The sequence below is a fragment of the Hyperolius riggenbachi genome, chromosome 7 (assembly GCF_040937935.1).
Source record: "Hyperolius riggenbachi isolate aHypRig1 chromosome 7, aHypRig1.pri, whole genome shotgun sequence".
NCBI classification, from domain to species: domain Eukaryota; kingdom Metazoa; phylum Chordata; class Amphibia; order Anura; family Hyperoliidae; genus Hyperolius; species Hyperolius riggenbachi.
The window spans coordinates 249,555,848-249,580,371 of NC_090652.1; the positions used below are offsets into that span (position 1 = coordinate 249,555,848).

Below are 24,524 nucleotides of genomic sequence, written 5' to 3' on the forward strand. Positions count from 1 at the left end.
AGGGGGTCCCTGTCGCTCACAACCTAACCTGGGGGGTCCCTGTCGCACACAACCTAACCTGGGGGTCCCTGTCACTCACAACCTAACCTGGGGGTCCCTGTCACTCACAACCTAACTGGGGGTCCCTGTCGCTCACTACCTAACCTGGGGGGCTCCTGTCACTTCCTAACCTGGGGGGCGCTTGTCACTCTCTACCTAACCTGGGGGTCCCTGTCACTCACTACCTAACCTGGGGGTCCCTGTCACTTTCTACCTAACCTGGGGGTCCATTACTACCTAACTGGGGGTCCCTGTCACTCATTACCTAAACTGGGGGCTCCTGCCACTACATACACTTGGAGTCCCTGTCACTACCTGAACTGGGGGTCACCTGTCACTACTTACACTGGGGGTCACCTGTCACTACTTACACTGGGGGGCACCTGTCACTGCCTGAACTGGGGGGGCTCCTGTCACTACCTAAACTTGGGGACTCCTGGCACTACCTTAACTAGGGGGCACCTGTCACTACCTAAACTATCCAGGCCAGCCAGCCCAGCATCACCACCAGCCAACCAGCCCAGAATCACTGTCAAAAAGGCCACAGCATCACTACCAGTCAGGCCAGCATTTACTTCAACCAGCCAAGCACAGCCCAGCATCACCACCAGCCAACCCAGCCACAGCATCACCGCCAACCCAGCCACAGCATCGGCCACAGCATCACCGCCAGCCAAACCGGCCACAGCATCACCGCCAGCCAGGCCACAGCATCACTGCCAGGCCTTTCAGCCCACACATCATCCCCAATCCAGCCAGGCACAGCAGCCAGTACAGGAGAATTCAGAAGCCAGGTGAGAGGTGTCTACCATATTAAGGGGGCATTCTACCTATTTATGTGAAATGCTGTCTATTTATGTGCCTCATGACTGCTGAATTTGTCTTGTTGGGGGCCTCATGATGGCTGAATTTGTCTTGTTGGGGGCCTCATGATTGCTGAATTTGTCTTGTTGGGGGCCTCATGATTTGTTGGGGGCCTCATGATTGCTGAATTTGTCTTGTTGTGGGCCTCATGATTGCTGAATTTGTCTTGTTGGGGGTCACATGATTGCTAACTGCGAGACTATGGGAAAAGCTGAATCATCATCATATGAGACAATAGCATTAAACCTACTTTTTTAGCTTTTTAAAACAGAAAATAAAACTAGGAGTGTAATGATCGGTGTCAGCACACAGAGAGAACCTGATTATTGGTGATCTGCAGTATCACCGATAATCTAAGTATAACTAACCTCTGGACACCTTTATAATGTGAGTGTTTGGTGCAACAGTAATGACTTTCAGTAAGACCACCCGAGGAGCAGGTGGTCTCTGGCAGTATGGGCGATACCGCCTTTTGGGAAGTACAAAAACCGTCCAACAGCCTGAGGCCTCCAAAGGGGTGGAGTCCCAGGCTGAAGGTAGGAAGAAGTGTGAGTGAGTGACACCTGAAAGGTGGATGTCACCAGTGGCATAGCTAAGGAGCTGTGGGCCCCGATGCGAGTTTTACAATGGGGCCCCCCAGGCACTCTATACATAACAATTGATACGGCGCACCAAAACCTGCCAATGGCAACTACAGTGTCAGAGCTGCAAGAAGGGGATGGGGAAGAGCTTGTTAATGTTTACCACTACTCAATGTATATATAGAAGTGATTATTATGAGCACAGGACCAATAGAGAACTAATACTGTAGTTGAGGGAGGGCCCTTCAGGGCCCCTCTGGCCCAAGGGCCCCGATGCGGTCGCTACCGCTGCACCCCCTATTGCTACGCCCCTGGATGTCACTAGTAGGTCTGGAGACTATCTCTAAGGAGAGAGATAGCTCTCTAGGTCGGGCAAGCCAGACAGACAAGGTACATAGACAGAAGGCTGATTCGGTATCCAAAGGCAGGCAGGGTTTGGCAACAGATAATCAGATATGCGTAGGTACCGAATCAGAAAGCAGAGGGATAGTCAGAAATGCAATAGGTCATAACAGATATCAACAATGCCTAGTCTTGGGTGTGAGGTCCATGGTCTCTACCCCCTGGAACTAGTCTGGAGTATAATATGATGGTACAGAGTATTTGTAACGAAAAATCTGCAACGCCGGATGGATTGCGGAAATATGGTCGCATCCAGTCCGGCAAGCGGACCTTCCAACGCGGGATGCGGAAATTCGTCCGCATCCGCTGCGCACACCCGTCCGAGCACTCTGCTCCAAACTCACCAACATGCTGTTCACCAGGGTTCTGCCATCTTGCCTCTAGGGGGTGCGGCCGCACACCAGACACGCCTTTATACTCTTAGAAAGCGTGTCAGCTGACCTGGAGGTCAGCTGACATTTTAGCCTGCTCTGATTGGTTGCTGCCTGGGGTGGAGACTTCTCTCCCAGGCAGTATATAAGGAAGTGCTTTTCAGTCACACTTTGTCTGTGTCTGCGATACCCTGTGTCAGCACTCAGACCTTAGACTAGATCCCAGGTGTTGAAACCAAGGACTTCACACCTAGACTAGGAGATTATTATTATTGTTATTGATTCTCTGTGTATGATTCTGTGCCTGTCTTGACTTCTCTTCTGCTTCCTGATTCTGTACTCTGCCAGCCCGTACCGTTAACGACTATTGGCTTGGTTCCTGACTATTCTCTCGTCTCACGTCTCTGTACTGTTGCCGCCTGTACTGTTGCCGAACCTCTTTCTGTCTGACCTTGCTCCCTTCAGTGGAACGTCTCCTACTGTTGGGTTATTATCTGAGGCTTGCCTCCCTGAGACGCCGGCCCTAGCAGACCGTTACTGCCAGAGGCCGAGATTCCTCCACTGCCACTTTGGGGGATCTCACACACGGGGTTCCCATTCAGAGGTAACCACACCTCTGAGGAATTGCCGTGTGGTGGATATTTCCACAACTTTGTGAATATTTACTGCTTTGTATATTTTCATGTTGTTCGTGTGTCCACTGCTTTACATCTACCCGCATTATTAGCAATTCCGCAGATTGCTATATAATCGGGTCTATCCTTGTATTATTGGCGATACTGCGGATCCCCAATAATCAAGGTTCGGGGTGTGACACTGGTCTGAGTAGATCATTTCAGGCACTTACCGTGTTAGTGAGCCTTCCGCTGATTTACCATCAGGAAGATACTTACTATTTCACTCTAACATATCTGCATTAGTGGTGATTCTGTATATCACCACTTAATCAGATATTTGTGCCTCTTGCTGACACCAATCGTTACAGAAACACAGACCATAAAGAAGTAAGATGGAGGGGGTGATAAACCAGCTTCAGACTGTAAGGGCAGAGTTAGAACAGCTGAAGATTACTGTAACTGCACAGCAGGCTCAGATTACTCAGTTAAATGAGACTGTCCAAAGGTTGCAATCACCACTTAACGTTCTACCTCCCCCGGCTCTTAGCGAGCCTAAAATGAACATTCCTGAGAAATTTTCAGGCACAAGGTCAGATTTCCAGAATTTCCGTCACAGAGTGCTGTCTTACTTTGAGATGAAACCTGTGTCCTCGGGAACCGAGGCTCAGAAGGTCACTCTTATCAAGACTCTATTGCATGCAGATTCCCAGACGTGGGCTTATGGCTTACCTGATGAGCATCCTGCTCTGTCTTCTGTCCAGGAGTTTTTTAAGGCCATGGCGGTCATCTACGATGATCCAGATAGTGCCGCCACGGCCGAACGTAAGCTCAAAAACCTTAGACAAGGACGCAGTACTGCTGAGGAGTATGCGTCAGAGTTTAGGAAGTGGGCTGTGTCCTCTAGATGGGAGCGATATGCACTCTTGGATAGATACCTAGATGGGTTGTCAGAAGCAGTAACTGACGTGATGGTTAGTCATCCGGAACCCAAAGATCTAGATGAGGCTATTACGCTGTCTATTAAAATAGATAGGCGTCTGAGGTACAACAAGAAGGGCAGGTACCCCATGTACTCTAGGACTTCTGGGGCCAGTAGCTCGGCAGCAGTTGAGACTGAGGAGCCGATGCAGTTAGGCCACGGGCGCCTCACGGAGGCGGAAAGGTCAAGAAGACGCAGAGAGGGTCTTTGCATGTACTGCGGGGAAAAGGGCCACATTGCACAAAACTGTGGTAGGAAGTCGGGAAACTCCTCGGCTTAGGTGTGGTAGGGGGTACCACCCTAAGCGGAATTGTTTTACCTCCAAAACAAGAAAAATTTTTATTGCCCTGTTCCCTAAATTGGGAAGGGAAGAACTTTCCTACCACAGCATTTGTAGATTCCGGGTCAACAGCTAACTTTTTAGATTTAAGTTTTGCTTTAAGTTTAAATATCCCTGTACTTCCGGTAGGAAGACATTTATATGTTACAGCGATTGATGACACTCCTTTGCAAGGAAAGTCCCCACTGTGTCAGACACCTCCCCTCTCGCTGCAAGTGGGAGCTCTGCACAGGGAGGTCATACAGTTTTTCGTTTTAAAGATGTCTACCTCTACGGTGATACTAGGGTTGCCCTGGTTACGATTACATTCTCCTCAGTTTGATTGGGGGAATGGGCAGTTGACTACTTGGTCGCCTTATTGTACACAACATTGTTTACAGAATGTAGTTTTGTGTTCTACTAAGATTCAAGTGGAAGGAGTACCTCCACAATATCAGGAATATGCTGATGTTTTTTGTCCTAGGGCAGCAGATCAATTACCCCCCCATAGACCTTTTGATTGCCCAATAGATTTGAAACCAGGAACCATGCCACCCAGGGGCCACCTATACAACCTCTCGTCCCCGGAAAAATTGGCCATGGACGAGTACATTCAGGAGAATTTGCAGAAGGGTTTCATCCGCCCTTCAAGATCTCCTGCAGGAGCGGGATTCTTTTTCGTTCAGAAAAAAGATGGTGGTTTGCGCCCCTGTATTGACTACAGGGGTCTAAATAAGATCACGATTAAGAATCGGTATCCACTACCGCTAATCGACGATTTATTTACACAGGTTCCCGGGGCTTCTGTTTTCACTAAGTTGGATCTAAGGGGGGCCTACAATTTGATCCGTATCAGGGAGGAAGATGAATGGAAGACGGCATTCAACACTCCCAAGGGGCATTACGAATACTTGGTGATGCCCTTTGGGTTGTGTAACGCTCCTGCAGTTTTTCAGGAGTTCGTCAACGAGATTTTTAGGGAGGTACTGGGTCGCTTTGTAATCGTCTACTTAGATGATATCTTAATATTTTCTAAAAATATCACGGAACACCGCCAACATGTGAAGTATGTGTTACAAAGACTCAGGGAGAATCAATTGTTTGCGAAATTAGAGAAATGTGTTTTTGAGGTAAAGGAGATTGCCTTTCTTGGTTACATTATCTCTACATCAGGGTTGTCCATGGATCCCAAAAAGGTCTCTGCTGTAAGGGATTGGCCACAACCATCTGGGCTTAAAGCACTACAGAGATTCTTGGGATTCGCAAATTATTATAGAAAATTTATCAAGGGGTTCTCTTCGGTGGTGTCTCCGCTTACTAATTTGACAAAAAAAGGGGCTGATGCCACTCATTGGTCAGAAGAAGCAGTTGTGGCATTTTCCTCTCTGAAAGAGGCATTCTGTTCTGCTCCCATATTACGTCATGTAGATGTTGCTTACCCATTTATAGTGGAGGTGGATGCCTCGGAGGTTGGAGTAGGAGCAGTATTGTCTCAACGTTCAGGACTTCAGGGCAAGCTTCATCCCTGTGCTTTTTTTTCCAGAAAATTCTCTCCTGCCCAGAGAAATTATGATGTTGGAAACAGGGAATTATTAGCCATCAAGCTTGCTTTTGAGGAGTGGCGCCACTGGTTAGAGGGGGCGGAGCATGTAATTACTGTGTACACGGATCATAAAAATTTACAGTACATTGAAAAAGCTAAAAGACTCACCCCCAGACAGGCTAGATGGGCTCTCTTTTTCTGCCGTTTTAATTTTATAATTACATTCACACCAGGGAGTAAGAACGTTAAAGCGGACGCCCTTTCTCGTTGTTTTGAACCTGAAACTGCTCCATCTCCTTCCTCAGAAAGTATTCTGTCGAAAGAGATCATCCTGGCAGCCACTGAGATAGTTGAAGACCTTCCTAGCCTCTTAAGTCCTTTTCAATTAGAAGTGCCAGAAGGGAAACCAAGAGGGGTTCTTTATGTCCCTTGTACTTTACGTCCCAAAGTGCTGCAGTTGTTTCATGGACACAAGAATGCTGGACACCCTGGCATTACCCGAACCCAAGAATTGTTGTGTAGATCTGTCTGGTGGCCATCTCTACAACAAGATTGCAAGGAATTTGTTAAGACCTGTACCGTCTGTGCCAGGAGCAAACCCTCCCGACTGGCTCCAGTTGGAACTTTGCAGTCTCTGCCCTCCCCTCAGGAGCCATGGACACATATTTCCATGGACTTCGTGGGAGAACTTCCAGATTCCAATGGAAAGACTGTCATATGGGTGGTCACAGACAGATTCAGTAAGATGGCCCACTTTGTGCCTTTGAGTGGTTTCCCTACTGCTCAAAAATTAGCAGATCTTTTTATTCAAAATATCTTTAAATTACACGGCATTCCAGAGAATGTTGTCTCAGACAGAGGGGTCCAGTTTGTCTCTAGGTTCTGGCGGGCCTTCTGTAAGGGGATGGGTATGTCGTTGTCCTTTTCATCAGGTTACCATCCACAGACCAACGGCCAGACAGAGAGGACCAATCAATCTTTGGAACAGTTCCTGAGATGTTATGTGGCGGACACCCAACACCAGTGGGCGGAGTTTCTACCATTTGCTGAGTTCGCACATAACAATCTCAGGAATGAGTCCTCTGGTTATGCGCCTTTTCAAATTGTCAATGGGAAATCTCCCAAATTTTCTCCTTTGCCAGTGTCGACCTCTCCATTCCCTGTCCTGGAGGAGTGGCAGGAATCTTTCAAGAGGATTTGGGCTAATGTCGGAGAAAATTTAAAAAAGGCTTTCATCATACAGAAGAGGCAGGCAGATAAGAGACGGTCTGCGGAGTGGGAGTTTAAACCAGGAGACAGAGTTTGGATATCAACTCGTCATATAGCTCTGAGGCAGCCATCCGCGAAACTGGGGCCCAGGTATATTGGACCATATCCAATTTCCGAAAGGGTTAATCGTGTTACTTACAGAGTCAGGTTACCGCAGTCTCTAAAGGTGGGGAAAGCCTTTCATGTGTCACTCCTGAAACCAGCTGTTCAGGTGGATTCCCCCCCTCCTCACCCTGTCATGGTTGATGGTGAGCCTGAATGGGAGGTTGAGGAGATCTTGGACTCCAGACGAGTTCAGGGTTCAGTGCAGTATTTGGTGCATTGGAGAGGGTACGGTCTAGAGGAAAGATCCTGGGTCAAAGCAGGTGATTTACATGCTGATAAACTTAGGAGACGGTTCCATGAGCTCCATCCTGACAGGCCAGGTGGGACGTGTCCGGAGTCCACGCCTAGAGGGAGGGGTACTGTAACGAAAAATCTGCAACGCCGGATGGATTGCGGAAATATGGTCGCATCCAGTCCGGCAAGCGGACCTTCCAACGCGGGATGCGGAAATTCGTCCGCATCCGCTGCGCACACCCGTCCGAGCACTCTGCTCCAAACTCACCAACATGCTGTTCACCAGGGTTCTGCCATCTTGCCTCTAGGGGGTGCGGCCGCACACCAGACACGCCTTTATACTCTTAGAAAGCGTGTCAGCTGACCTGGAGGTCAGCTGACATTTTAGCCTGCTCTGATTGGTTGCTGCCTGGGGTGGAGACTTCTCTCCCAGGCAGTATATAAGGAAGTGCTTTTCAGTCACACTTTGTCTGTGTCTGCGATACCCTGTGTCAGCACTCAGACCTTAGACTAGATCCCAGGTGTTGAAACCAAGGACTTCACACCTAGACTAGGAGATTATTATTATTGTTATTGATTCTCTGTGTATGATTCTGTGCCTGTCTTGACTTCTCTTCTGCTTCCTGATTCTGTACTCTGCCAGCCCGTACCGTTAACGACTATTGGCTTGGTTCCTGACTATTCTCTCGTCTCACGTCTCTGTACTGTTGCCGCCTGTACTGTTGCCGAACCTCTTTCTGTCTGACCTTGCTCCCTTCAGTGGAACGTCTCCTACTGTTGGGTTATTATCTGAGGCTTGCCTACCTGAGACGCCGGCCCTAGCAGATCGTTACTGCCAGAGGCCGAGATTCCTCCACTGCCACTTTGGGGGATCTCACACACGGGGTTCCCATTCAGAGGTAACCACACCTCTGAGGAATTGCCGTGTGGTGGATATTTCCACAACTTTGTGAATATTTACTGCTTTGTATATTTTCATGTTGTTCGTGTGTCCACTGCTTTACATCTACCCGCATTATTAGCAATTCCGCAGATTGCTATATAATCGGGTCTATCCTTGTATTATTGGCGATACTGCGGATCCCCAATAATCAAGGTTCGGGGTGTGACACTGGTCTGAGTAGATCATTTCAGGCACTTACCGTGTTAGTGAGCCTTCCGCTGATTTACCATCAGGAAGATACTTACTATTTCACTCTAACATATCTGCATTAGTGGTGATTCTGTATATCACCACTTAATCAGATATTTGTGCCTCTTGCTGACACCAATCGTTACAGTATTCCTAGACTTGGGTGTGAGGTCCATGGTCTCGACACCCTGGAACTAGTCTGGAGTATAACAGAATGATAACACAGATTCCCTAATCTTGGGTGTGAGGTCCGTGGTCTCGACACCCTGGAACTAGTCTGAAGTATAACAGAATGATAACACAAAGTCCCTAATCTTGGGTGTGAGGTCCGTGGTCTCAACACCCTGGAACTAGTCTGAAGTATAACAGAATGATAACACAGAGTCCCTAATCTTGGGTGTGAGGTCCGTAGTCTCAACACCCTGGAACTAGTCTGAAGTATAACAGAATGATAACACAGAGTCCCTAATCTTGGGTGTGAGGTCCGTAGTCTCAACACCCTGGAACTAGTCTGATGTATAACACTATACTACACAGAAGTAACTTGGCTCAGTGTGAATTCCCAGGTCCTCCTGGTTCTAACACACTGTAGGATCTGACTAAGGTCTGAGTGCTTCCACGTAGTGTTCGCAACGGCAGACAACTTGACACTGACCAGCAATGACTATATATAGCGCGACGCTCTCGGGCGCTACCCATCAGAGATCAACCAATAGCCACTAGCTTTGCAGTCAGCTGACCAACCTGGTCAGCTGATCCCTCCTTGTTTGTCATAAAGGTTCTGCCTCTCAGCGCGCGCACGCATATTCCTCAGCCTGTATGAACTAACAGGCCCAGCCACCCCAGACGCACGCTGCTGCGTGCAAACCGCCGCGCTGGATGCGGAATCAGCCGCCTTGCCGCCAGTACACGCGGCGGCTTTTCCACGTTTTATTACAGTACCCCCCCCCCTGAGGAGTGGACTCCGGACACTTCCCACCCGGGTTCCCAGAATGTGGGTCTAGAATCTTTATGGTCTCACATTCCGATTGTTTTTTTACCATCACAGGGAGGGAGGGAGGGGAATCCACGTGCACTGCTGGCTTCAACAGAGACACATCGACTGATCTTACACCTCTCATACTGGCTGGGAGATCGACTGCATAGGTGACAAAATTAACTTTCCTGGTCACAGGGAATGGTCCTATGAATGTAGGACTCAGTTTGGGTGATAATCGCTTCAGGGCCCCATGCCGAGAGAATACGTACACCATGTCCCCTGGGGAAAACTCCCACTCCACAGACTTTCTCTTACTAGTCTGATTTTTCTGAGTCTGGGGTTTCCTTGACACTGGTAAATTTTGAAATGTACCCGGTGAGGTCTGATGAGATGTTTTACCCTCAAGAATGTCTCGCTGGCAAGGGCCCAGATTAGGCATCCAGTCCTCCACCGTCTCTGCAGGTGCCCTCCCTGACCACCTTTCGAGGTAGGTCGGTCTCAGGCTCGGAACTTTTAACTAAAGCTTCTGTTTTGACCTGCACTGCCATCTCCCCAACCTGTATCTTGGTAGCACAAACTGCCACTCTCTCCAAGCAATGCTGATGGCAATAGGCTGACCATCTCAGTAACTGACCTAAAGCCCAGTCAATCTGTGGGGAGTGGAGTTGCAACCAGGGCATACCAAGAACAATGGTGGAGGTTGCCATGGGCATAACCAGGAACTGTAATCTCTCTTCATGTAACGCCCCTAAACAACATGACAACAAGGGGGTTTGGAAAAGAGATTGACTACTCTGCAATGGAGAGTCATCCACTGCAGTGACCAGAATCTGCCGGTCTAGTGGGAACAAGGGTATCCCCAATTTTCTTGCGAAATCGTAGTCAATGAGGTTCGCTGCAGAACCGGAGTCCACAACGGCTTCTGCGGAACTAGTCTGACCCCCTCCCATGTAATAGAGCAGGGAAGGAGCAGACGATCATTGTTTAGAGGTAAAGACTGCTCGCCTATGGTGTTGACCAACCCCAGGCGGCAGCATTCTCCTGGCCCTTAGCACCATATAGATCGCGTTTTCTTGACCTTTTGTGACTCTTCTTCACCTGACTCAGCCCTGAATATCCGATTTGCATCGGCTCGTCAGAGGGTGACGAAGATCGAGAAGAGTCGTGTGAGACAGACCTTATAGCATTCCTACCACTAATCTGTTTCTGGTAGCGCAAACGGCGATCTATCTGCACGGCCAAAGAAATTGCCTCATCTACAGATTTGGGCTCAGGATGTCCTATCATTACATCATGAATTGCATCTGACAATCCTGCCAAAAAGCAGTCTAATAGAGCATATGTTCCCCATCTAGCCGAGACAGCCCACTTCCTAAACTCAGCGGCGTAGACCTCCACTGATTTACGACCCTGTCTGAGCATCTTGAGCTTCCTCTCAGCAGTAGATGAAATATCCGGGTCATCGTATATAATGGCCATGGCCTTAAAAAATTCCTGAACTGATGATAATGCCTCATGCTCAGCATGTAGGCTATATGCCCACGTTTGGGAATCACCGACAGCAGGGTCTTTATAAATGTTACCCTTTGGGCTTCAGTTCCTGACAAGGTAGGCCTCAATTCAAAATAAGATAGTACCCGATTTCTGAAATTTCGAAAGTCACATCTATGGCCAGAAAACTTTTCAGGTACGGACATACGAATATCCGTGACTAGAGGAGATCGCATTGAATTCATAGCTAATTGAAGTTCCTGAATAGCCCCAAATAACTGGCTGATCTGGGTCTGTTGGTTCAGAACTGTCCCGGAAAGATTGTTTACCGCGGCGGTCAGGACTTCAACATGGCTATACAGTGCGTCCATTTGGTTTGGGTCTGCCGTTCTGTAACGATCGGTGTCAGCACACAGAGAGAACCTGATTCTTGGTGATCTGCAGTATCACCAAGAATACAGACTATACCTGATTATTGATGATCTGCAGAATCACCGATAACCTAAGTATAACTAGCCTCTGGACACCTTTATAATGTGAGTGTTTGGTGCAACAGTAATGACTTTGAGTAAGACCACCCGAGGAGCAGGTGGTCTCTGGCAGTATGGGCGATGCCACACTTTGGGAAGTACAAAAAACGTCCAACAGCCTGAGGCCTCCAAAGGGGTGGAGTCCCAGGCTGAAGGTAGGAAGAACCTGTGAGTGAGTGACACCTGAAAGGTGGATGTCACTAGCAGGTCTGGAGACTATCTCTAAGGAGAGAGATAGCTCTCTAGGTCGGGCAAGCCAGGTCGGCAACACACAGACAGACAAGGTACATAGACAGAAGGCTGATTCGGTATCCAAAGGCAGGCAGGGTTTGGCAACAGATAATCAGATATGCGTAGGTACCGAATCAGAAAGCAGAGGGATAGTCAGAAATGCAATAGGTCATAACAGATATCAACAATGCCTAGTCTTGGGTGTGAGGTCCGTGGTCTCTACACCCTGGAACTAGTCTGGAGTATAATATGATGGTACAGAGTATTCCTAGACTTGGGTATGAGGTCCGTGGTCTCGACACCCTGGAACTAGTCTGGAGTATAACAGAATGATAACACAGAGTCCCTAATCTTGGGTGTGAGGTCTGTGGTCTCGACACCCTGGACCTAGTCTGAAGTATAACAGAATGATAACACAGAGTCCCTAATCTTGGGTGTGAGGTCTGTGGTCTTGACACCCTGGAACTAGTCTGAAGTATAACAGAATGATAACACAGAGTCCCTAATCTTGGGTGTGAGGTCCGTAGTCTCAACACCCTGGAACTAGTCTGAAGTATAACAGAATGATAACACAGAGTCCCTAATCTTGGGTGTGAGGTCCGTAGTCTCAACACCCTGGAACTAGTCTGAAGTATAACAGAATGATAACACATAGTCCCTAATCTTGGGTGTGAGGTCCGTAGTCTCAACACCCTGGAACTAGTCTGAAGTATAACAGAATGATAACACAGAGTCCCTAATCTTGGGTGTGAGGTCCGTAGTCTCAACACCCTGGAACTAGTCTGAAGTATAACACAATAATACACAGAAGTAATCTGGCTCAGTGTGAATTCCCAGGTCCTCCTGGTTCTAACACACTGTAGGATCTGACTAAGGTCTGAGTGCTTCCACGTAGTGTTCGCAACGGCAGACAACTTGAGACTGACCAGCAGTGACTATATATAGCGTGGCGCTTTCGGGCGCCACCCATCAGCGATCAACCAATAGCCACTAGCTTTGCGGTCAGCTGACCAACCTGGTCAGCTGATCCCTCCCTGTTTGTCATAAAGGTTCTCAAACCGCCGCGCTGGCCGCGGAATCAGCCGCCTTGCCGCCAGTACACGCGGTGGCTTTTCCGCGTTTTATCACAAGGAGGTTGTAAAAAAATGAATTTATTTTTCAGGAGTAGGATGGATGAAATTGTTTATCTTCACAGTTTATTTTCAACTTGGATTTTCCATAATGTTTATGTATGAGTTAAAACGTTTGTACAGTATTTAGTGTAAATTGCTGTTGCAGCAAGGGGGCCCAGTGATTTCTAGTTACGCCCCTGACTACTACCTAAACTGGGGACACCTATAGACCTGGCTACTTATACTGTACTCAGAGGGGTGTGGGAATGTTGGGGTGGAGGGTAATGGAGGAATGTTGGGTGGGAGGTCCGAGGTCCGTGGGGTTGGAAGGCTGACTACCTGGCCTTAAGTCTGGATGTAGACACTATGAGCAGCGATGAACCCCTGGACTACTGGGTGCTTGACCTTTGGCCAGAACTGTCACAATTTGCTATGTCAGAAAGCACCTTCAGCGCAGCTGGAGGCATTGTCACTGAGAAGAGAAGTCGCCTAGGTCACAAAAGTGTTCAGTAACTCACCTTCATCAAAATGAATGAGGCATGGAGGGCTACCGCCTGCCCAAAGACTAAGTCGGTTCCCACACAGCTTCTCTGCCTGCAGGCCACTTGTCTGCCTTCTCCGCCACCACCAACAGGGTCCAGGACTCCAGGCGGATTCCTGAATTTTTAAGGCCGCTGCTAGCAGCTATAACAATTTTTCTGGTGCGTGTACATGCCTGCCTAATTTTTCTGGCTGCACTGCAGCTGCAACAACAAAACAAAAGGCATGTACATGTGTCAATTCCCCTTCGTGATAATTACATTGCCGTGGTGAAGGGGCTTGCGTATCACAATGAAGCAATGACCGCTGGCTATTTGAGTATCTCGAGGGGGGGGGGGGGAGGGGCACACCCAAGATAATAAGGTCGTTGTGTCATTGAGGACAGACCAAATTCGATCAGCTGGACAGTCACTGTTGTTCTGTCAGTGAGCTAACTCAGCCCAGCGATTATATGGGCTTGAAAACCGATATCGCCTGCACTCTGGCCATGGTGCGCACCAGTCCAGCACGGCCGTTACTACACAAACAGCTGTTTGCGGTGCGTTACACAGTGAGTTTGGTCTGTCAGTGTGAAGCAGTACACTAATTACACTACCTGATTGATGTATACACATGCAAGATGTTTTAAAGCACTTTAGGCCTCCAATTTAGCATGCAATGTGATTTCTGCCCTTAAAGCGCTGCTGTGCGTCAAATCTTGATTTTTTCCCTGGGACTTTTGGTGTGTATCCCACTCCGCCATGCCCCCCTCCAGGTGTTAGACCCCTTGAAACATCTTTTCCATCACTTTTGTGGCCAGCATAAATGTTTCTAGTTTTAAAAGTTCGCCTCCCCATTGAAGTCATTGCGGTTTGCAAAAGTTTGCGCGAACCGAACTTTTGCGGAAGTTCGTGTTCGAGGTTCGTGAACCGAAAATCATAGGTTCGAGCCATCTCTTTTCCACTCAGTATCAGCAGATTCTGGAGACCAATGCCCAGGAATCAGTGACAAAGCTGAAGCTGCGTCGGGGGCTAGATCTTTCAACAAGACAACGACCCTAAACACTGCTCAAAATCCACTAAGGCATTCATGCAGAGGAACAAGTACAATATTCTAGAATGGCCATCTCAGTCCCCAGACCTGAATATAATTGAAAATATGTAGTGTGAGTTAAAGAGAGGTGTCCATGCTTGGAAGCCATCAAACCTGAATTAACTAGAGATGTTTTGTAAAGAGGAATGGTCTAATACCTTCAACCAGAATCCAGACTCTCATTACTACCTACAGGAAGCGTTTAGAGGCTGTAATTTCTGCAAAAGGAGGATCTACTAAATACTGATTTTATTTATTTTTTGTGGTGCCCAAATGTATGCACCTGCCTAATTTTTTAAAACAATTATTGTACACTTTCTGTAAATCGTATAAACTTAAATAAATTTACTTCTCAAATATCACTGTGTGTGTCTCCTATATGATATATTTAACTGACATTTTTTATTGTAACAAGCAACAATCTATACAGGAAAATCATGACGATTTACAAGGTTGCCCAAACTTTTGCATCCCACTGTATGTTCCCCAATATTTGTTTTGTACTATGTACAATGCTATGGAAGATGTCAGCACTATATAAATAATAATAAAAAATAATAATAATAAAGGAGCCAAGCAGGTACTTTTTTACCCCGCCAACTGAGTCCGCCGCCAGAGGGAGAAATGCCAGAGAACCACTGCAATGTGCTTTAAGGAACCTTGGTTCATACAATACTGTAAATTGTAACATCAAAAAGAAGTAATAACAAAAACACTAGTGAATATTTTGTACATCAAGGCAACTTCGTATGTATGAAAAATAATAACTCGAGTTGTTTATCAGTAATAGACTGTCTGATAGATAAAGATTGTTTTGTTTTTAGGAAAAGTAGATAAAGATAAGGAAAAAAACAGACCCTTACAGAGGGATTTGTCACTGGTGTATAGCAAAGGAGCTTTGGGTCCCAGTGCAAATTTTACATGGGACCCCCCAAGCACTCTATACATACAGCAGCAATTGATATGGTGCACAAATTCCTTTCAAGCACCACCACAGTATAAGAGGTGTAAGCAGGGGATAGGGAACAGTTTGTTAATGATTACCACTATGTAACTACTTACTTAACAATGTGCAATATAGCTACGCCCTGCAGGACTTCATCTGAAGTTCCAGGGACGTAGATATTCATTCCCCGCCGCTGCGTGCTCCCGCACGCTGCTGCGCACATTCCCATGAGTATTCCTACGTGCATTCCCATCGCCACCCATTATTGGGGACATCAATGAATGGGAACCCAGCTGATCTAGGTCCCCGTGTCAATGGTCGCTGGCATTAATGAGATGCATGCGGTCATTGTAAAAACAAAAGTAACACATACACACATTACTTCCTGTTAGCGTACTAACAGTACGCACAGGAAGAAAAACTATGAGGACATCTTGTGGCCAAATAGTAAAATTACACCTACATACATTTTTTTTATTAAAGTACATACATATATTATTAAAATAATCCCTTACCTCCACCACCCTTCCATAGTTACCCAAATAAAACAGTTGCATATTAAAAAAAAGACAATAAAAAATACATAATTACCTTAGGTACTGCACTTTTCAAATATGTATGTCATGAGAGTATATTACTGTATTTTTGCAAATATGGTCTTGAAACTAGGGGTCACAAAATAGAAAAAGTATACCTTTATTTTCAAATAAAATATTGTCACCCTACATTGTATTAGGGAAATATTTTCATTAATTTTGCAATAACCGGGATATGTGGGAAAATAAAATGTGTCGGTTTTATTCACAGTAGAACCTTTTATTTTAAAACTATAATGGCCGAAAACTGAGAAATAATTTTTTTTTTCCATTTTTTTTCTTATTAATCCTGTTAAAATGCATTTAGGATAAAATATTTCTTAGCAACATGTACCACCCAAAAGAAAGCCTAATTGGTGGCGAAAAAAACAAGATAAAGATCATTTTGTTGTGATAAGTAGTGAGTAAGTTATTGGCGAATGAAAGGGAGGAGCGCTGAAAGGAGAAAATTGCTTTGGTCCTTAAAGGAAACATCTGGTGTTTTGAAAAAAAAATTGCAGATCTACTTACCTGGGGCATCTTCCAGCTCCTGGCAGCTTATGTGTCCCTCGCCGCAGCTCCGTTCCCAGCCGATGGCTCAGGGTCCCCTCTGTTGCAGCAGCCGACATGGCGAGGCTGGCAGCCTCGCGGTTGCGCTTCCACAACCGGGGGCGTTCTGTGCAAGGGCAGTATTTCTGCGCATGTTCAAATTGCTCTCAGCTACGTGAGCTCGATCGAGTGGTGCAGCCGCAAGCTTGCGCAGGTGCTGAGGCTGCCAACCTCGCCAGGTCGGCTGCTGCTACAGAGGGGACCCCGGGCCACCGGTTGGGAGCAGAGCTGCGGCGAGGGACACGTAAGCTGCCAGGAACTTGAGGAAGCCCCAGGGAAGTAGATGTGCATTTTTTTTAAAAACCCCAGATGCTTTCTTTATGGGGAAAAAACCCTTAGTGGTTAACTAGTTAAAGCATCTATAGAAGTAATCATTACTAGCACAGTACCAATAAAGTTAATACTGCTGTTGAGGGCCCTGGTGCAGTTGCAACCTCTACAGTTCCTGTTGCTATGCCACTGGGATTTGAGTTTTGTGATAACAATAATGAACTGTATCCTGTCTGTTATAGGCAGCCTCTGAGGAAGACACATGAATTGAGGGCTGACAACGCACATGAATTACATAAATGCTGAGGGGAGATTAGATTAGTGGTAGAGAACACACTGAAACGAATGAATCACAGAACCTATTTAAATGAGTGAGATGGCATCTCTCGGAACAGATGTCTGAGGCAATCTGCATCTTTCTTAACAGTCCGATGAGAAGTGAGCTGTTCTGTGGTAGACCGCTGGAAGTGTTGCAATATTCTGGCCAGAAAATCATTTGAAAGTACTCAAATTGCCAGACTATTAACATACCAGTCGCCATTGGCCAATGGCTGGGGGTGCTTCCTAACTCATTTGTACTGAGTCTTCATCTTTATGCTGGGTACACATGGTGCGTTTTTCCGGTCGATTTCCCGTTCAATCGATTTTCGATTCATTTTTCCGCTCGGTTACCCGGCCAATTCTCTTATCTTTTCTTATCAATTTACATTCACTTATATGAGAAATCGAGCAGTAAAATGATCGAAAGTAATATCGTACATGACAGAAATTATCAATCGAACGCATCTATCGAACGAAAAAACATAACGTGTGTACCTAGCATTAAAGGTAATATGGATGTTCCCTTTTAAACAATACAAGTTGCTTGGAAGTCCTGCTGATCTCGTTGGCTGCAGTAGCGGCTGAATCACACACCTGAAACAAGCATGCAGCTAATCCAGTGTGACTTCAGTCAGAGCACTTGCTCTGCATGCTTGTTGAGCGGCTGTGGCTGAAAGTATTAGAGACACAGCTTCAGCAGGAGAGTCAGGCAACTGGTATTATGTTAAAAGGAGAAATCCATATCCTTCTCAGTTTAGGTTCCCTTTAAGAGTGGTTTTCAGCATACACTATGTTGTTTTCGAACATTTGCAAAAATATGAAAACTTCGGCTTTTATTAATGTTAAAGCCCTAGGATGGCAGTTCCATAGGAGCAAACTGGGCAATTGCTCAGTGCCTCCAAGCTGGCTGCTGCCGCCTGGCAGGTCTACCACCAACTTTTCTGTGATCCTCAGGACCTCTGCAGAGTTTTCAGCAGCTGCACTCTTCCATCATCAGTCCGTGCGCTCACTGGCCTTCTCTGTGACCCAGCAGCACGTTATTATGTAGTTACATGTTGTTGGGTTATTGAGAAGAGTTGTCCCAGCAAGGATGAAGACAGGAGCGCACAGACTGATGATGAAGATGTGCGGCAGCCGGATAGGTGAGTTCGCTCCACTGCTGAAAGCTCTGCAGGGGCCCCTGGGACCACCACAGAAAACTTGGTAGAAGACCTGGTGGGTCCAGACACCGGGGGAAAAACATGTTAATTTTGCCCAGGGCCTCATTATAGCTAGAACAGCCCTGTTAACTCTTTCCACTCAGAGTTTTTTCCTAAAGGAAGTCGTTTCTGCTCGTTTTTTTAAAAAGAAATGCGCTCTCCCTCTTACTCTCTCTCTCATTTTAACATGGAACATAACAACGTAACATGGTAAATCTTATTTTAAAAAACACATTATAACGTTTTAATTTGATACCTTATTTGGACAGTTTGGCATCTTCTATTGCCTCAGGACGACACCAAAAGAATGCAAGAGACGGCACACAAATGGCTGCAATGATATATGTGATATATGTATATTATATATGTATAACGTTATACACCTGAGGAAGGATGTTATATCCGTAACATGTAGTGTGCTCTTATTCTGAATACAGCAATATCATTGCAGCAATTTGTGTGCCGTCTCTTGCATTCTTTTGGTGTCGTCCTGAGGCCGTAGGAGCAATCCGGCTGAGACAAGGCACCGGCCTGACTTAGGTCCAGGGGACCTAGCACACAGTTCTACAGGCATCTACTGTTTGTGGTTGGCATCTTCTATTGGCTGGTAGCAGAGGAGAAAGCCAAGGTATGGTAAATTGAGAAACAGTTTCCTGGGTGTAATCCGGGCCTGCGTGAGCAAGTTTCACTATAATAGGTAGTTTTATGCCCGCCACCCGGGGTCTTACTGTCCCTACACACAATGCAATCGTTGGTATTTCGATTAAGCATATTAGCATAGCAATAAAATACTGGCTACTATTTACACCCTCCCCCAGTCCATCCCGTAGGATGCCATTCATTCTCTGTACAACGTTGCAGGCAATCTGCAAGAAAAATATAATTTAATCTGCAATCATTTTTCATTTTTTTTTTGCAGAATGGAATCTGCAAAAATGAATCGGCAACCACTTTTCATAAAAAAAAACGGAATTGACATTTAAATCTATATGTCGCTTCCTTCTAGCGCTGATGGCGGACATCAGGTATGGGGCTGGGGGGCACTGACAGTGTGGGCATGTAGTATTACATGCCCACAAATGGTCACACAGTGATCGGCGGTTTGCGGCGGTCCCGATGCGCTGCAAACCGCCGCTGCAGGTATGTCCCGCATAGCGGAGCATACGAGCGCATTGGGTTTTTCGCATAGCGGGACATACGGGTGGAAAGGGTTGAAGCCCATTTTCAAGGCGTCACATGACTAAAAACACTTCCTCCTTCCCGGTTGAAGGAGGAAATGGATAGTCATGTGACGCCGGATTGGAGCGCATCACAGGAGGCGCCGAGGGACGGACGGAGAAGACGTCATGATAGGTAAGATTAAACCCCCCGCCCAGCCCGCACAGGTGATTTTAGTTTAACCTGATAAAATCCGAATAGCTACTATCTGGATTTCCTCCGGATCGGATTTGAGCAGCACTGCCTCTAAATATCCGAACAGATCATATGTGACCTTTTGTGTCAAATGAGACTCATACAGCCAAAAATCCCTGTAGTAAGTGTTTGGTCATGCAATGCTAGGCAGCCTAGCTGAAAGAATTAGCAGCAGACTTTGTGGAAGGGACTTATACTGCTGGTAGCCACAAGATCAATTATTATGCTGATTGCAAGGGGAAAGTGGTGCAAAGACAGAGCTCTCTGAGAACATTTTTCCCTGAGTGCCGACAAAATTCCTCTTTTGTTGAGAGATAAGTAATTTCTTAATTTCAACTTTGTAAATTGCTACAAAAGTGTTGCATTAGATTTCAGTGCTAAAGGAATACACAATAACAAAGGCAATGTTTGTATAAGTACTTATCTTGTTTAAGCTGGGTAGTACATCCTGTAGGGATTGGGACACGATGACAGTTCAGGCTGTATTTTGTTGCTATGGAGAGGGGGAGGGATGACAGAGCAGCAAATGATGGAAAGGGAAAAACATTACCCGTCGTCTGAGTTGATCCACCATGGCCAATCGTCCATTAGACGGGTGATCGGGGGCCACTGTAAACACGCTAGACCGCCTCTGCCAAGAAACATCACACGTGTGTATGCAGCTTTAATGAGTCCCTATTTTCATCCGGCTACTTGTCTCTGTTGGCAAACAAGTATGGTGTTTATGGGTTAGAGAAAAAAATCTAGGATTTAAAAAAAAAAAATAGCATGCGCACCTCATAAAGTAAATTTCTCTGCTGTAGATCCTCTCCCATCCTGCAATGCCAATACCATAGTGACCAAGCTAAAGTGTCATGCTGTCCAAGCCACCTCCTTATGACTGCCTGGATAGTGTAATGATTAAGGGCTCTTCCTCTGACACAGGAGACCTAGGTCCAAATCTCAGTAAGCCAGCATCTATTCAGTAGGAGACCTTAGGCAAGTCTCCCTAACACTGCTACTGCCTATAGAGCGAGTCCTAGTGGCTTTGGATGGGGCCCCCACCTCCCTCGCTTTCTGCACAGGAAAACTGAGGACCAATGTGTTTTCCCCATGCAGATAAAAACACTTACACTTAAAGAAAATGTCAGGCAATCTATGCTACCCCTGATACTGTTATTATAGGATCTTGGACTCAGTATGAGACAACAAGCACTCAATGAGACAGTGACAGTCAGACATCAATCTTATCCACTCCACTGTGTCTGTAATCAGACACCATAAGGTCACTAGCCTGTGTGTGATAAGAATCTAGGAATCTTTTCTGAGGGAAGGTCTACAACTTTTTTTCAGCCCATGACTCCTTTGTAACATTGTACATGAAGTCATTAGAACTTTGCTGCAGTGTGAGACAGATGTTCTTTACGAACCCTAGGGAGCAGGGACAGTGTACAAATTCCAAAGTGTGTATGATTCCTTATCTGTGTGGTGGACACATGCAGTCAATATAACAATGGTACGAGAGCAGAATACGTTTTCTCTCCATGCCCTTAGTTGTCAGTCTCTCAAACTTTTCCCCCCACGGGGCCCCCTGTGGCTTCTGGGGCCCCCCTGCGGAGGGATCCCTTGCAGGGTCTATTGTTACACCCCTGAGCATAGGGCTCCAAACCCCATGCGGGTCACGTGATCAGGAGCCAGCGATGGCAGCAAAGAGTGTTCAGCTGTAAAGCAGCATCTGGAAGCAGGAAAAAATGACACATGCTCCTGTACACATTGTTTTTGTGATCAAACAGGGAGGGTTTTTTTGCTAATTGGTTGCACTTGTGGTTGGGGAGAGGGAGGAAGAGGGGACCCCAAAGCCTCTGGGCCCCCCTGCGATGGCAGGGGTCATTGTTATGCCCATGCCGGCAACCTTAGTGTGTGCCACACATAATAATAATGTGCGCATTTACTCAAGGAAGATGAAGAGAAGAAAGAGTCATAAAAGTCACCTAGACATATGTAAGCAGGGGGGCCAGTGGGGAGTAAAGCAGCATAGGAGGGGCAAATTGCAAATTCCTCTGTGCAGTGTGACATCTCTTTCAAAGACTTCTTTGCAGCAGTAGTGAAGTGACATATCTCTTTTGGTCACAAAACTATAGAAGTTAAATCAGCAGGTGAAGCACCAACATACAATGTAAATCTAATGTTATTTTGCAATGTAAAACTAATCACAGCAGAGGGCTGCTTTCTCGGTGTAGCCAGCACAGACATGGTTTTGAAACCCGGAATGCAAAAGATGCTGACTAAAACAAATGTGCAAATGGAAAAGAGAAGTGGCCTCCTAACAGAGATTTGTCATGCATTCATGGTAACATGCCAGACATGGAAAGTCACACACTTAGGGCCAAGTTAACAATGAAGTTAATTTCATAGAGGCCTTTCCTTATTTAAAAACCAAACCAAGTTTAAAGAGAAACCATGACCAAGGATTGAACTTCATCCCAATCAGTAGCTAATATCACCTTTCCCATGTGAAATCTTTTCCCTTTTCTCAAACTGATCATCAGGGGGCTCTGTATGGCTGATATTGTGTTGAAACCCCTCCCACAGTGTGATGTCAGGACCATGGTGCTGACATCACACTGTGGGAGCCTTGTTGCATTGTGGGAAATAACAGCTGTTTCCAACTGCCAAAAAATCAAGCAGCAGCTACTTCCACTGGCATCACCTGCCAGCAGTAAAAATGTCACCATGTGATAAATATTATTATGTAAATCAGGGAGAGGAAAGATTTTACACTGGGAAAACACTGTCAAAATCATTTATACATAATTATTGTAAAAATTAAACACTTTTGTTCATTACGTTATTTTCACTGGAGTTCCTCTTTAAGCAGACTTGAACACAAAGAAGCATGGTGAAAACAAAACATATATTCCTGCGCACCCTCATCGAAAGCAATATGCTCGAAAGCTCTACATTCTAGGAGAGAGGGCAGCAATCTCTTGTGACTTTATATGAACCTTTGAGAACTGGATATTTGATGGGTTCCATGGCTACCAACCTATGATGTGGGTTTTTTATTTATATTTTTATTTATTTATGTATATATGTTACAGCCAAAACCAGAAATCGACCAATTCTAGAATTGGCCGGCCGTTTCTAGAACTGGCCGATTTTACGTCAGCCAAAGTCCAAAATGCTGGGAATTTCTGACATTCGCCGGCCAGTTCTAGACACAGCCAAAGTCAGTCGGCCAAAGTCCAAAACGCACAAATTCCAGAACATCCCGGGTCCTGTCCAGCACCATGAATGGCACTTCCGCTCTGCTCTGAAAGATACAGCATACTAATCTTTTTTTTAAAGAAAAGCATTTCTTAATTACAGCTGATACAAATCCTGCAATAAATCTGCAGTGTGTCTACATCCTGCTTTCTTGGGAGAAGACATTGTTAACATCCTGTGCTTTTAAATTACCTGCTCTGCTGTGGAAGTCAGGTGACACAGGGGAGAGATCAAATTACAGTGGTGATTAGTCACAGATGAGGGGGAATGCATGGCTGTGGGTGCTTTGCTTGGGGGCTGTGCATGGCTGGGGGTGCTTTGCTGGGGGGCTGTGCATGGCTGGGGGTGCTTTGCTCAGGGGCTGTGCATGGCTGGGGGTGCTCTGCTGGGGGCTGTGCAGGGCTGTGGGTGCTCTGCTGGGGGCTGAACATGGCTGTGGGTGTTCTGCGCATGGCTGGGGGGGTCTTTGCTGGGGGGCTGTGCATGGCTGTGGTGGGTGCTTTGCTGGGGGGCTGTGCATGGCTGGGGGGGGGGGTCTTTGCTGGGCTGGTCGTGGCTGGAAATGCTTTGCATGGTCGGGGGGGGGGGGGCGGCTTTGCATAGCTGGGGGTGCTTTGCTGGGCTGGGGGAACTTTGCTGGAGGTGCCACCAGGAAGCCCCGCTCACCTCATCCCCTGCTGCCGCTAAGTACTCAGACCTCCGATCAGGGCGACCACCAGGCGGAGAAAGGCAGAGCAGCGCGCACGCTACCCGCCCGGACCCATACACTTCATATGCAGAAATGTTCAATGACGTCACTTCTGCATTGAAGTGTTCGGGTCCAGTGGGTCTCGCGTGAGCTGGCAGCTGCTATGCCTCTCTCTGCCTCCCAGGTACGGTCGCCCTGATCGGAGGTCTGAATAGTTAGCGGCAGCAGGGGATGAGGTGAGCGGGGCTTCCTGGCGGCGGTGAGTGGGACTTCGGGACTTGGCCGGCCACGTGAAGTCACAACGCGTTCTGGCCGGCCAAAGTCCGAAACTGAAGCCCGTTTCTCACATTGGCGGCAGGAGCCGGCCACTTCGCATACTGACCGGCCAGAACCCGAAGTGGCCAGACTTCGGGTTCTGGCCGTAACATATACAAGTGTGGGAATAAAGATGTCCTATGTTTTAAAATACTGCACTTAGAGGACTTTTTTATGGAGTACTTTATTTTTTGGACCATAAGGCACACTTTTTTTCCTCAAAAGTGGGGAGAAAAAGTCACTGCGTCTTATGGTCCGAATACAGGAACTCATGAACGAACGGTCACTACAATGTTGGGGACTCACTGTGCTGCGATACGCGTGAGATTGTGCGGGGGTGGATATCCAGTGTCGTTCATTTCAGATCCTGTGGGTAAGCCCTATCTCTTTACTCTCTCTGCAGCACAGGAGCAACTCTGTCTCCCATTAAAGGTACAGTACATTTGGTGGACTACAGGGTTAAGTATACCTTAGGGCTGCATAGCTAGGCTAGACAAATTGCTGGTACAGTGTCCAGGGCTCCTCAAAAATTG

At 46.7% G+C, this 24,524-nt stretch overlaps 1 protein-coding gene and 1 long non-coding RNA gene across 2 annotated transcripts in view; one reads left to right on the plus strand and one right to left on the minus strand.

The window, feature by feature from the left end:
• The window catches only part of LOC137524941 (uncharacterized), a 166,689-nt gene that overhangs the window by 137,099 nt on the left and 5,066 nt on the right, over nt 1-24,524 (minus strand). Inside the window, exons 2-3 of the long non-coding RNA XR_011022818.1 lie at nt 20,293-20,441; nt 15,947-16,020 (exon numbers count right to left, since the gene is read on the minus strand). This is a non-coding gene — a long non-coding RNA (uncharacterized lncRNA). The remainder of the gene's footprint in view (nt 1-15,946; nt 16,021-20,292; nt 20,442-24,524) is intronic.
• GPR155 (G protein-coupled receptor 155) overlaps nt 20,272-24,524 on the plus strand; it is a 104,182-nt gene continuing 99,929 nt past the window's right edge. Inside the window, exon 1 of the mRNA XM_068245469.1 lies at nt 20,272-20,392. The gene's annotated coding sequence lies outside the window, so the exon portion shown is untranslated. The remainder of the gene's footprint in view (nt 20,393-24,524) is intronic.